At 35.7% G+C, this 13,420-nt stretch overlaps 1 long non-coding RNA gene across 1 annotated transcript in view; it reads left to right on the forward strand.

The window, feature by feature from the left end:
* 4930474H20Rik (RIKEN cDNA 4930474H20 gene) overlaps window positions 1-13,093 on the forward strand; it is a 142,870-nt gene extending 129,777 nt beyond the window's left edge. The window contains exons 8-9 of the long non-coding RNA NR_045712.1: window positions 7,321-7,524; window positions 12,970-13,093. This is a non-coding gene — a long non-coding RNA (RIKEN cDNA 4930474H20 gene). The remainder of the gene's footprint in view (window positions 1-7,320; window positions 7,525-12,969) is intronic.
* Window positions 13,094-13,420: the final 327 nt, after the last annotated feature.

Raw genomic sequence — 13,420 nt, forward strand, 5'->3', positions numbered from 1 at the left:
TATGTTCCCTTAGTAATTTTGTTTTTTTATGAGAATACATTTAACTAGCTATAAAGCTGAATATGTTATATATCCTTAAAATATATAGATTGTATTAGAAATAATTATTTTAAAATTATTTTTTCTCTTTTTTAAATTAAACATTTTATTTATTTACTTTTCAAATGTTATCTCCTTTCCTGATTTCCCCTCCAAAAATCCCGTATCCCCTCCCCTTTCTCACCCACCCATCCACTCCTGCTTTCCTTTAAAATAGTATGTTTATTTTTGCATGCAGATGCACAAGGTGTGTGTGTGTGTGTATGCATGTGCGTGCATGTGTGTGTGTGTGAGTTTGTGATTGTTATTTCAGGCAGTTATGGTAGCAAAAGGAGTTAGATCTCCATGAAACTAGAGTTTCAGGTGGTTGTGAACTGCTTTCTCTAGTAAAATCTAAGTTGTGTCATCTTCAAAAGCCATGAACGCTGTCAACTTCTTAGCCATTTCTAAGCTTCTCTAAGTGATTTTTTTTTAAAAAATCAGTTTACTCTCTTCATCATTTTAAAACTTCCCCTCATTCCTGATTTTATGTTGAATAGAAGGAAAAAACAGATTTGGAGGTAGTAACTGCTTAGGAAAATTGAATCGTTAATGGCTTGACATCCTTACATCCATAGAAATGAGGAATGTAGAAGACATTTCTTTTGTCCTGATTATCATAAGTAGACCTTTTATTAGTAGTATGATAGACAAGTACATGCTATATCTATCCTCCTAGGAACAACCACATATCAGGTTCACACTGACACCATGAAGACTATTTTCCAAATAACTTTTACACAGGGATTGTTGACTTTGTGTTACAGTAATTAAATTGCATAATTTTTGAAAAAATAATGTATCAATCATAGAAAGAGTAAAGACTAAACATACATTTGTGGCTCTAGCTGCATTTGGAAACTAATATATATATATATATATATATATATATATATATTGCCTACACATGAACTTAATAAAGTAATTTTTACTTTGAAAAAGAGACTTCATTTGAAAACGAAGACACAAAGAGTCTGTAATAGTCATCTGGACACTGAACTGAACAGAAAATAATAAATTGAAAAGAAACAACAAAGTTAGAGAACAAAATTTTTAGCAAGGTCTGGGCAGAATATTTGCTTGAAATCTCTTGAGACTAAAACTACTATTGTTTTCTTCTGTTCAGAGTATTTCTATAAGGGAATTTAGTTCCTTGTTTTACAGAAAAAGTTATCAGAATAATTAATTGTCTATATCTATTATCTTAAAGTATACTTGCTTTGAAATAGTGTTAGCATAAGATACATATATTTTTAAGCAGTCAATTTTAGAGTAAGATACACATACTCATTATAATAAGCTTTGTCTCAGTCCTTCCATTCATCGTAGTATTCTCAAATGTCTGTGAGTATTCATAATTCAATATTTCATTAATCACAACATCTCTATGATAATGATGGATAAAAGAATTTATCACATATTCTAGTAAAAAGTAGGTGCTTAAAATAACAGTCTATTTTAAATATTCACATTTGATATGGCCATTAGAAAGGTTAGCATATTCTCTTGCAGGTCCTTTTCTCCCTCCCCACTTGTGATTGCTTTCTTTTCTATACCAAGTGGGACTGAGGCATCCTCACTTGGGCACTACAGCTTGTTGAGATTTTTGAGTTCAGTGGACTGTATCTTAGATATTCTGTACTTTTAATTTTATGGCTAATATTCACATATTAGTAAGTATATACCAACCATGCCAGTTTGGGTTTGGGTTACCTCATTCAGGATGATATTTTCTACTTCCGTCCCATTTGCCTGCAAAACTCAGGATGTCCTCTTTTTTGTTTGTTAGTTTTTGTTTTTGTTTTGGTTTTCTGAGACAGGGTTTTTCTGTGTAGCCCTGGCTATCCTGGAACTCACTCTGTAGACCAGGCTGCCTCGAACTCAGAAATTTGCCTGCCTCTGCCTCCCAAGTGCTGGGATTAAAGGTGAGTGCCACCACTGCCCGTCTGGATGTCCTCCTACTTAATAGCTGACTAGTATTTCATTGTGTAAATGAACCACATTTTCTGTATCCATTCTTCTGAAAAGGGACATCTGGGTTGTTTCCAGCTTCTGGCTTTCACTCATAAGGCCTCTATAAACATAGTGGAACATGTGCCCCTGTGGCATAGTAGGGCATCTTTTGGGTACATTCCCAAGAGTGGTATAGCTGGGTTTTCAGGTAGATCTATTTACAATTTTCTGAGGAACCTCCAGATTGATTTCCAGAATGGTTGTCCCAGTTTGCAATTCCACCAGCAATGGAGGAATGTTCCTCTTTCTTGACATCGTCACCAACATGTGTTGTCACCTGAGGTTTGTTTTGTTTTGTTTTGTTTTGTTATTAGATATTTTCTTTATATACATTTCAAATTTCAAATGCTATCCCAAAAGTTCCCTATACCCTCCCCTTGCCCTGCTCCCCTACCCACCCACGCTTGCTTTCTGGCCCTGGCATTCCCCTGTCCTGGGCCATATAAAGTTTGCATGACCAATGGTCCTCTCTTTCCACTGATGGCTGACTAGGCCATCTTCTGCTACATATGCAGCTAGAGACACGAGCTCTGGGGGGTACTGGCTAGTTCATATTTTTGTTCCACCTATGGGGTTGTAGATCCCTTCAGCTCCTTGGGTGCTTTCTCTAGCTTCTCCATTGGGGGCCCTGTGTTCCATCTTATAGATGACTGTGAGCATCCACTTCTGTATTTGCCAGCCACGTGAGGTTTTTATCTAAGCCATTCTGATTGGTGTAAGGTGGAATCTCGAGGTCTTTTAAATTTTCTTTTCTCTGATAAGGACTTTGCACATTTCTTTAGGTAGTTCTCAGCCATTTGAGATTCTTCAGTTTAATCTTGGTTCAGTTCTATACCCCTTTTTTCGTTTGGGTTGTTTGTTTTTTTGGTGATAAACTTCTTGAGTTCTTTTTATATTTGGGATATTAACCCTCAATCAGATGTGGATTTAGTGAAGATTTTTTTCTCAATCTATACGGTGTCTATTTGACTCATTGACTATGTCTTTTGCCTTAAAGAATCTTTCCAGTTTCATGAGGTCCCATTTATCAATTCTTAATCTAAGAGCATGAACCATTGGAGGTCTGTTTATGAAATTTACCCCTTGCCAATGAGTTCAAGGCTCTTTCCAACTTTCTCTTCTTTCGGGGGAGAGTTGGGGGGGGGGGGCGAAGGGTACCTGATCTGGTATTGGATGAGGGAAAAGGACTGAAGCCCCACGGGCCAGCAGAAAGAACGGAAACAGGAAATCTTGGGAGGTAGGGGGTCTAGGGAACCCCCAGGATGCAGCAGAGACCTGGGAGATGAGATACTTTCAGGACTTAAAGAGATGGGGTGATCTTAGATGAAATACCTGACAGTAGGGGAAGGGAACTTATAGAGATCACCTCCAGCAGGAAGACAGGGCATCAAAAGATGGACTGGAGGAATACCACAGTCACAACTCTCACCCATAATTGTTCCTCTCTGAAAGAATTATAGGGATGGAAATAGAGAGGAGCCTGAGGAAAAGAAGTTCCAGTGACAGGCTCAAAGTGATATCCTGCTCAAGGGGAGGTCCTAAGGCCTGATACTATTAACTGAGGCTATTGTGCACTCACAAAAAAGAGGGCTATCATGCCCTCCAAAAGACCCAACAAGCCCTGAATGAGTCAGATGCGGATATTTGCACCCAGCCAATGGAGTGAAGCAGCTGACCCCTGTTGTTGAATTAGGGCAATGCTGAAAGAAGCTGAGTAGAAAGGTCAATTAATCTGGACCCACGGGAGCTCTCAAACACTGGACCATCAAACAGGTAGCATACACCAGCTGATATTAGGCCCCCAACACACATACAGCAGAGAACTTCTGGGTCTATGTTCATTCAGAGATGATGCACCTAACCTTAAGAGACTGGAGGCCCGGGGGAGTTTAGAGGTCATGTGGGGGGGTGGGGGGGTGGAGACATCCACGTTCAGACAGGGTGTTGAGGAGGAAGTATGGGTTGTGGAACATTTGGAGGGTGGACTGGGGATGGGGAATAAAATCTGGAGTGTTAAAAATAATTTAATTAATTAATAAAAAAGGAAAAAAGAAAGTTTAGCATACGCATTGTGGAAGTTTATTAGTTATTGTTTTCACATTGAAGATAATTTCTGGCTCAGAGAAATATTTGATACTTCCATTATTCTTCTTGAATGAAAAAGCCCTAATTAAGAGTGAAACTATTGTTTAACATTTTAGGGGAAATACCTCTTTTACATTTTCCACATTGTGATATGAGATGTATATTACTTATTATCTTGCTCTATAATCTATATGAAAAAAATAATATTAACTCTATCAATTATATTGATGATTTTATGGTATCTTACTCTGTATTCTCTTAGGAATGAATTTTTCTATTTTTATGTGTTCTCATAAAATGTTTTACTCTAAAAAATTCACCACATTTTTTTAAAAAAGAAGAATCACTTAAACTACTTAACATCTATTGCTCGCAATAATTTAAATAGCAATATTTGCTACCTAAAACTGTACCAATTTAATAAATTACTTTGTTCTGAGTATAAGATATTTTTTATAAAGGTCAGGATTCTGGTCCATTGTATACCAATACCATTATTTCAGATATTATAAGTCTGTATAATTTTATTCAGTAAAAAATACAAAATTGTGAATTATACAAAAATTGTGATACAGCAAATATCAATAACAAAACGTACCATAGCTTATATTCTTATCAAATATTTCTGTGCCTGAGTATCTACTGTATAAAAGGTTTGTGTCTGGTAATGTTTGAAATTTGAATACTGTTAGAATGTAAAATATTTCCCTATACAGGTTAAGGTATATTTAGAATTAGAACTAGTCTTTTTTCTTTTTTAAAGATATTTTCTTTATTTACATTTCAAATGTTATTCCCTTTCCTTGTTTCCCCTCTGAAAACCCCTCCCCCCTCTCCCCTCCCCCTACTCACTAACCCACCCACTCCCTCTTCCTGGCCCTGGGTTTCATTTACACTGGGACATAGAGCCTTCACAGAACCAAGGGCCTCTCCTCCCATTGATGAACAACAGGGTCATCCTGTGCTACATATGTGGCTGGAGCCAAGGGTCCTTCCATGTGTACTCTTTGGTTGATGGGTAAGACCTCATTGCATTATATTTCATGTTTTCCGTGCATATAAATCCTGAGTTTTGCATGAGGTTAAGGAAAGGATGGACCAGCCGGGCGTGGTGGCCCACGCCTTTAATCCCAGCACTTGGGAGGCAGAGGCAGGCAGATTTCTGAGTACAAGGCCAGCCTGGTCTACAGAGTGAGTTCCAGGACAGCCAGGGCTGCACAGAGAAATCCTGTCTCGAAAAACCAAAAAAAGAAAAAAGAAAAAAAAAAAAAAAAAAGAAAAGGATGGACCATCTAGAGACTGCCATATCCGGGGATCCATCCCATAATCAGCTTCCAAATGCTGACACTATTGTATACACTAACAAGATTTTGCTGAAAGGACTCAGATATAGCTGTCTCTAGTGAGACTAAGCTGGGGACTAGCAAACACAGAAGTGAATGCTCACAGTCAGCTCTTGGATGGATCACAGGGCCCCCAATGGAGGAGCTAGAGAAAGTACCCAAGGAGCTAAAGGGATCTGCAACCCTATAGGTGGAACAACATTATGAACTAACCAGTACCCCGGAGCTCTTGTCTCTAGCTGCATATGTATCAAAAGATAGCTTAGTCGGCCATCACTGGAAAGAGAGGCCCATTGGACTTTCAAACTTTATATGCCCCAGTACAGCGGAATGTCAGGGCCAGGGGTTGGTGGGTAGGGGAGTGGGGGGCGGAGGGTATGGGGGACTTTTTGGGATAGCATTGGAAATGTAAATGAGGAAAATAACTAGTAAAAATATTTTAAAAAATTAAAAAGAATCGGATGTGTTCCCATTTTCCTGCTCCAGGGTTTTCTAGTTTCAAATAATACAAGCTTCAGAATTCTGAATCATGTACTTTTAACCTTTACAATGAGTTCCACCATGTTTCCTTTTCATCCTTTTTTTTTTAGGGTTCTACTATATCCTTATTGTTTTTAAATTTTTCTTAATATTTGATCTATACTGTTCTAATCTTTTTCAGTTATAGTCATTTGTACAGCAACATGATTTACATTTGTTCACTTCACACAGTCATATTTGGTGCCAAGACTTAAAATACAAGCAATAGTATGCATTTTTCTTACTCCAGTCATCTATCTGACATTTCAATATATTTAGAATTATACTGCTTTCTAAAGACAAAGTTATTGCTCCCTGAGTAGTTTTTCTAGGTTCTTCCGGTAAGCTCACTCAGTTTATCTCTGTGGGTGTTAATGTACTCTGTAAAATCAAAAGCACCATAACTTTCAAAATAACATCAAGGCCAATTCCCGCTAAGTTATTTAAGGTTAAGGTACGCTTTCAGAAAGCACAGTGCTATTTTGTGATGGGTTGTTGAGTAAGAGATAATAGCTTTTGCATACCACTGACTTAGTTTCGGTCTATGCTTTTATAGTTATGTATGACCTTTGAACGCATCCTGTTTAACATTGCTAGCTGTTTCTCCATACGCTGGATAATGAAGCCACAGCTTCTCTCTACATGTGGGAAATGGTATCTCTGTTGGTCTTTGTTTGGAATTGCTTTCCTGTGCTAACTTTCCTTGAAACTACTTTCTTAGCTCATTAATGTCATCACTGACTCTATGACCTACATGATAGAATGTGAGTGAAAATAGCATAAGACACCTTTAGAATGAAAGCATCAAGAGTTAACAGGGCCCTGGTCAATTTCCCACCATCAGAGAATCACCAATCTGGTTTAATACTCTTTCATTATATGGGAACTAAAGATAACAGGGACAAAACTATGACAAATATACTTAAGGTAATTTGTACTACGGACAACTTGACCTTTGCCATAGGAAGCTATAACAATTTAGTATTTTTTTTTTTTTTGTCTAAAGTAAGCTCAATGAATCTGAGAGAAATATTTGACTTCTCAATCTGAATACAACCAATCCATAAACAACCTTTCTAACCATTACAATACATGCTTCTAGTTACCTCAGTACCTAGTTAGCAACATATGCAAGGTATGTTATTCTCAGGTCTAAAAAGACTTAAACCATTTTCAAAGACTACGTTGATCTTTTTGTATTCATCATTAACTTAGTTAAAGATGAAGAACATCTTTCACTTGATGATTACTCATTTAGATTCTTCGTGTTTATCTGTTTCAGCAATGAGCTGTTTCCTTGAATGCTTCTTGAACACACTTCTTTCTGAAACATTCAGTGACATGAATCTGGTATTAATTCTGAACCTGCTTCCATTCTTCTATGAGATCTCACGTGAACCATTACATATCCTAAAAACTTTAAAGCTCCTGAACAATATAAGAAATCCCCACTACCTATATCCTACAATGAGTCAAAATAACTAAGGTAGGTGTGTATTTTAATCGGCAACTGATTATCATTTTAATTTGTCTCTTTAGGGTCCACTGAAGGATTTTCCCCCAAATAACGTATCATTACTTATTGCACATCAGGTATAATAGTTTGCATGAACTTCAGGTTTTTTTCAGCAAATTTATATGAGATAACTTTGGGAAAATTCCGACATACATTTCCTTTCTTTTTATGAAAGTTCTATAGTCCATATTTTAAAAAATTAAAAATATTTTACAATAATATATTTTTAAGAAAAGAGGGGATTTATAGACAAGACTTTTTATTCATTAAACTTAGAAGGATACAATTAAATATATATGAATTGTTTTCTTTTGCTAAATTATTTATAATGAGAAAATTAAATATGGAAGTCTACAGAAGAGCTCATGTTCCAAAATTCCTGTGGATAACTAAAATTCAACATAATACAAGTCATATTTTATTGGATTTGATGTTATTAACCAATAACTTTGGGTTATGTATTGTTATGAAGTACATATGTAGCAGGAGGAGGTAAAGTGGGTGTGTGGGTGGATGTGCCTACACACTGTGAAGTACAATAAAGCTCAGATGATAGACAACTGAAATCCAACATAATAGCCTTATATAATCATGATTTGTTATTAATTTATTGGACTTGGAATTACTAAGGAAAATATGTTGTTAATTATTTTATATATACATATATATACATATATGTATATAAATATAAATATATATATATAATATATATATATATGGTATTGTATTAGTCGGGAATTTTTTGTTGTTGTTTGTTTTTTTAGATATTCTCTTTATTTACATTTAAAATGTTACCACCTTTCCTGGTTTCCCCTCCAAATGTCCCCTTCCTATCCCTCCCCCTCCCTCTGCTCCCCAACCCACCCACTCCCACTTCCTGGCTCTGGCATTCACCTATACTATATATAGAACCTTCACAAGACCAAAGGCCTCTCCTCCCCCTGATGTCCTACTAGGCTGTCCTCTACTACATATGCAGCTAGAGCGATGAGTCCCACCATGTGTTTTCTTTGGTTGGTGGTTTAGTCCCAAGGATCTCTGGGGTTACTGGTTAGTTCATATTGTTGTTCCTCCTATGGGGCTGCAAACCCCTTCAGCTCCCCTTCTCTGGCACTTTCATTGGGGAGTCAAACATCATCACCAAGAAACAAGTTCGGGAGGAAAGGGTCTATTCAGCTTATACTTCCACATTACTGTTCATCACCAAAAGAAATTAGAACAGGAGCTTACACAGGGCAGGACCCTGGAGGCAGGGGTGGATGGAACTCCAGAAGCCATGGAGTAATACTGCCTACTGGCTTGCTTCACCTAGCTTGCTCAGCTAGCCCTTTTTCTTATAGAACCCAAGACTACTAACTAGCTCAAGGATGGAACTACCCACAATGGATTAGGCTCTCCACTCCCTTGATCACTAATTGAGAAAATGCCTAACAGTTAGATCTTATGCAGTCATTTCTGAAAGGGAGTCTTCTTTCTCTGTGATAACTCCAGCTTGTCTCAAGTTGACATACAAAACAAGCCAGTACAGCGATGAATATGTGTTCCCACACACTATGAAACACACAGGACTCAGGGGACAGTTTGTGGGAGTCAATTTTCCCTTTCTACCATACTGTTCGCAGGTCTCAAAGTCAGATCATAGGCAGCCAGAGGCTTCTTACTGAGAGACTTCACAGTCTCCAAAGGGTTGTTTCTTTGAGATTTAACTGCAAATAGGGGAGAGTGATGGCATTACGTGATCTGGCAATCTGAGCTGCATAAAATGGGGAAATAAGGAAAAGACAAGGAGAATCCAGGTGAGTTGCTACATCATCTCTCCGTCTCCTCACTCTGAATCAAATGCCATGTTGCCATGCCTTCTCACGTCAGAGGCACTATGTTTTTAAACTGCAAGCAAAAATAAAACCTTCCATTCATAGCAGTTTTTGAGGAAATATTGTTACAAATGAAGAAAAATACCTGCTATACATGGTAATAATTTTGTTTTACACATACATGGTCATGATAAGTATCAATTGGTGAATTAGGCAATTGTCAGCACATGATCAAAAGAACGAATTAGATCCAGGTTTTAATTTTCTTTGAATCTTTAATCTCGTTTTCAAACTATTATATGTTGCCCCAATTCTCACAGTAATATAACTGTGATACCTGATTTAACAGAAGATATAGCAAGCCTGGATAGCACCAAAGTTTCTAAATGAACTCGTTTCTTGCAGAGTTTAATGAGTTATCACTGATTTGTTGTTTGCCAGAGACTCATCTACATACAACATCCGATGGTGTTCAAACGTATCCTAGAGATTTTTGCTATATATCAGAGTTAGTAACATGAACTAGGATACTGAAAGTCATGTCCTTATATAATTTCTACTTACTGCTGAATCAGGACATTATAATAAGTATTTTATATGGTGTTATATCTCAGTGGATCACTTACCAAGCAATGCATTGGAAATCTTGGAATACTTTAAGTACCATATCAAATAATATGTCAAGCACCTCAATTGGTTTTATTTACATGGTCATCATAGTAGAATTATTACTAGTAACTTCAAGAATAATTTACCCACCCATAATGGTGCATTTCCTTTATTAATTGCATGTGTACAAAGTTCTATTGAACTTTAGAATGAGTACACAGGGGACAGCAAACTTAAATAATAGGGCACCAATTATATCAGACTGAGTAAATATTGCACTTTTACTCAAGACCTTTACATGCTCTATCAAATCATATTTAGATATTTGCTTGGATATCTATTAAAGTTTTTACTTTTGAAAATAGTAAATATGACAAATATTATATAAGACAAATAATTCGAGTTGTCTTAAATATTTATCACCTCATGTATGCTTTATATTTATTAACTTACTGAGTTTTAAAAACATATAATACCCTTTACTATATTTATAATTTTCTTTTCCCTTTGTGAATATTTTCCATGAGTACAAAACATATAAATAATATCTCAAATATTGTTGAACATATATACATAGGTTTAGGGCTGACAGGGCAAAGATTCCTTACAGAAGGAAACTGACAGTACCTCAGGACCCTTGACTACTATAGCCCAGCTAGAAGAAAATATCCCATGTAGAGAGAGGAACTTTTGGAATAGCACAAATTCCAGTTGTTCCAGACCCACATGAAGACCAAGCTGGTGCAGGAAACAAAGAAATGGAAACATTGTCTCCGGATATCACCTTACTAGACAGAAATATTATGCATTTTAGCATTTCTTGCTGCAGCACATATTTAAAATGTCTCACAAACAGTCCTGAATGAGCAGCTCTGGAAGAACAATAGCCATAGTTAGTATTTCTTCTTCTAGCCCTTCTCTCTCTCTCTCTCTCTCTCTCTCTCTGTATGTATATATATATATATATATATATATATATATATATATATATCAACGATATAACTAAGACACTTGCTAAACTGAAACTGTCTTTTCATCATTATTATACTTTTCTCTACACTGAATTTTGTAACCTTTGGTAAACACTATTGTATTCTGCACACCTTTCAGTTTTATTTTTTAAATGTAAGTGAAAAAGTCATTGTGCTTATTTTAGAAACTATATGATCCTATGTAGAATACTGCTTTTTCAGTTCTTTACATATAGGCATTAATGGCAATATTTCTTTCTTCTATTAGTATTTCAGAATTTATAGATGTGTATATAAGTAATTGTAGAATGGTTAAGCATAAATGTGCATATATGTGTCTTTCTCTCTTTTCTCAATATCTCTGTTTCTGTCTCTCATGTGTGTGTGTGAACATATGTATGTGTGTGTATAAAGGTATATGTGTATGTATATTTTACATTTTTTCATATTTTTTTCTAATAATGAATAATTAGTTGGTTTAATGACTTGTTATCTGAGTATAATGCTAATATTGACACAGAACTTCAGACTCTACTTTGACTAACATATGTCACTCATTTTAGATGAAGACCAATGAATTGGAAAACTATTCCAGATATTGTAATCTGTTTTCATCTTTTGAGGAATCTCCACCACATTTGTCATCATTGTAATTTGTGGAAACAGTACATATTATTTTCCTAAATTTAAGTGGTATTCTAAATAGTCAAAGTGAAATTCTAAGTGATTCAATCAATATTTTTCATATATATATATATATATGCACATATATATATATATATATATATATCACAGTTTATTAACATTTTGAAAATATCAAAATTTTCAACACATTGATGTTTTAGATATTCTTGGACTAATAAATGTAGACAAATATGATTATGAAAGTTTCATGCATCCATATGTACATCTACAGCCACATGCAATAATATAGTTTAAAGGTTAATTTGTAAATTATTTTATTTTTGAATTACATATATTGAAATTTTCTCATATAGATACATTCATGTATATGTTATTTTATGTTACCTATCATTATTTTGTTAATCCCCTATGATTTTATAATGACACAGTAACTGTTGTTTCCTTTTAAGTATTCAAAATTTTGTCTGAATATTTTGGGCATTTGTATCTGAAGAAGAAATATCTTAAAGTTTTCTCTATGAAAATTGCTACAGTTTAATAATGTATGATACACTGGGGTATCTCAGTGATAAAAAGCTTTGGAGAGTGACAGGAATGGTATTTCAATCTAGCAATAAGCAGTCAGAATTCTCCAGACAAAGTAATCAAAGATGTATCCTATAATAACTGCCACAAAGATATGTGTTAATACTCAGTATAAATGTCAAAAAAAGCTACTTGTTTCTCTCCCTGTTACTAATACTAACTTACTAATAAATATTTGCTTATTATATGCCCAGAATTTGTCTTTACAGCAAGTTTGTTCAATATATTTTAAGCACTCTTGATTGCTTAGGAAAAAATGTCTTGAAAGGGTTCCTTTTGTTAATCCGTTGTGCTGAAATCTCAGAATTTCTTTCCATTCCTGAAGCTTCGCCATGATAAATGAGGCATCAAAATGAAGACAAAGCAAGTGTTGAAATAGCCTCTCAGTATGATTTTCAAGGCTTAGAACACATTCAGGAATTTTGAAAATTTGTGGTATTTAAAATCTTTTCCAACTTGGAACTTTATTCTGGGTATGGCTCTTTGTATAAATAGTACTGGAGAAAATGTACCCAAATCATGCTCCATAATCATTTCAAGCTTATTTTATACTGCTGAGGGCCATGCAGTAGAAAGACAAATGGCTTTAGAACTCACAGATTGCAGTCCAAGGGTTATCACAGCCACAAGGGAGAGCGTAGGAGTGGTTATTATGTAGTTGTGGGGTTCTCTTCTTGCTGCCCTCACATCCCTCGTAATCTAACAATTCTATGAAAACTTTAAGGGGGCTTTCAGGCCCTCACTGGACAGTATCTCTGCCACTCACAATGATAATGTTTGATCTCTTGCAGGCATTGCTGCTGGAGCAGATTGATGTTTTTATCACCACCCTAGAGAAGAATTAAGAGACATAGGTTGTCAACAATGACTACCACCCTTAGAAAACATTTGGGAAAATAAAGTTGTTAGTGAAGCTAGATTGAGATGTTTTTACTACTGGCTCTAGTGTAAATAATCTTAGGGAACAATGTGAAGTCCAGAAAAACACACTCTTATCAGTTAAGCTAGTGGCCCTTAATGGCCAGGGAACAAGAACAATGCAAACACTGGCTTACATGTTAAATCCTCAAGTATATTGAGGATTTAAGGTAGATATATTTGGGTTTTATATAAAAGTTTAGTTTTGCAATTATTTTTATCCAATTATCATTACTCTATTTTTGCGGTCCAGTTATCCCACTCACCCTCAGAAAGTTCTACAACCCATTCCTCCTCCCCTCCCCATTCCCATTTCCAAGAGGA

The sequence above is a fragment of the Mus musculus genome, chromosome 14, assembly GCF_000001635.26.
Source record: "Mus musculus strain C57BL/6J chromosome 14, GRCm38.p6 C57BL/6J".
NCBI lineage: Eukaryota > Metazoa > Chordata > Mammalia > Rodentia > Muridae > Mus > Mus musculus.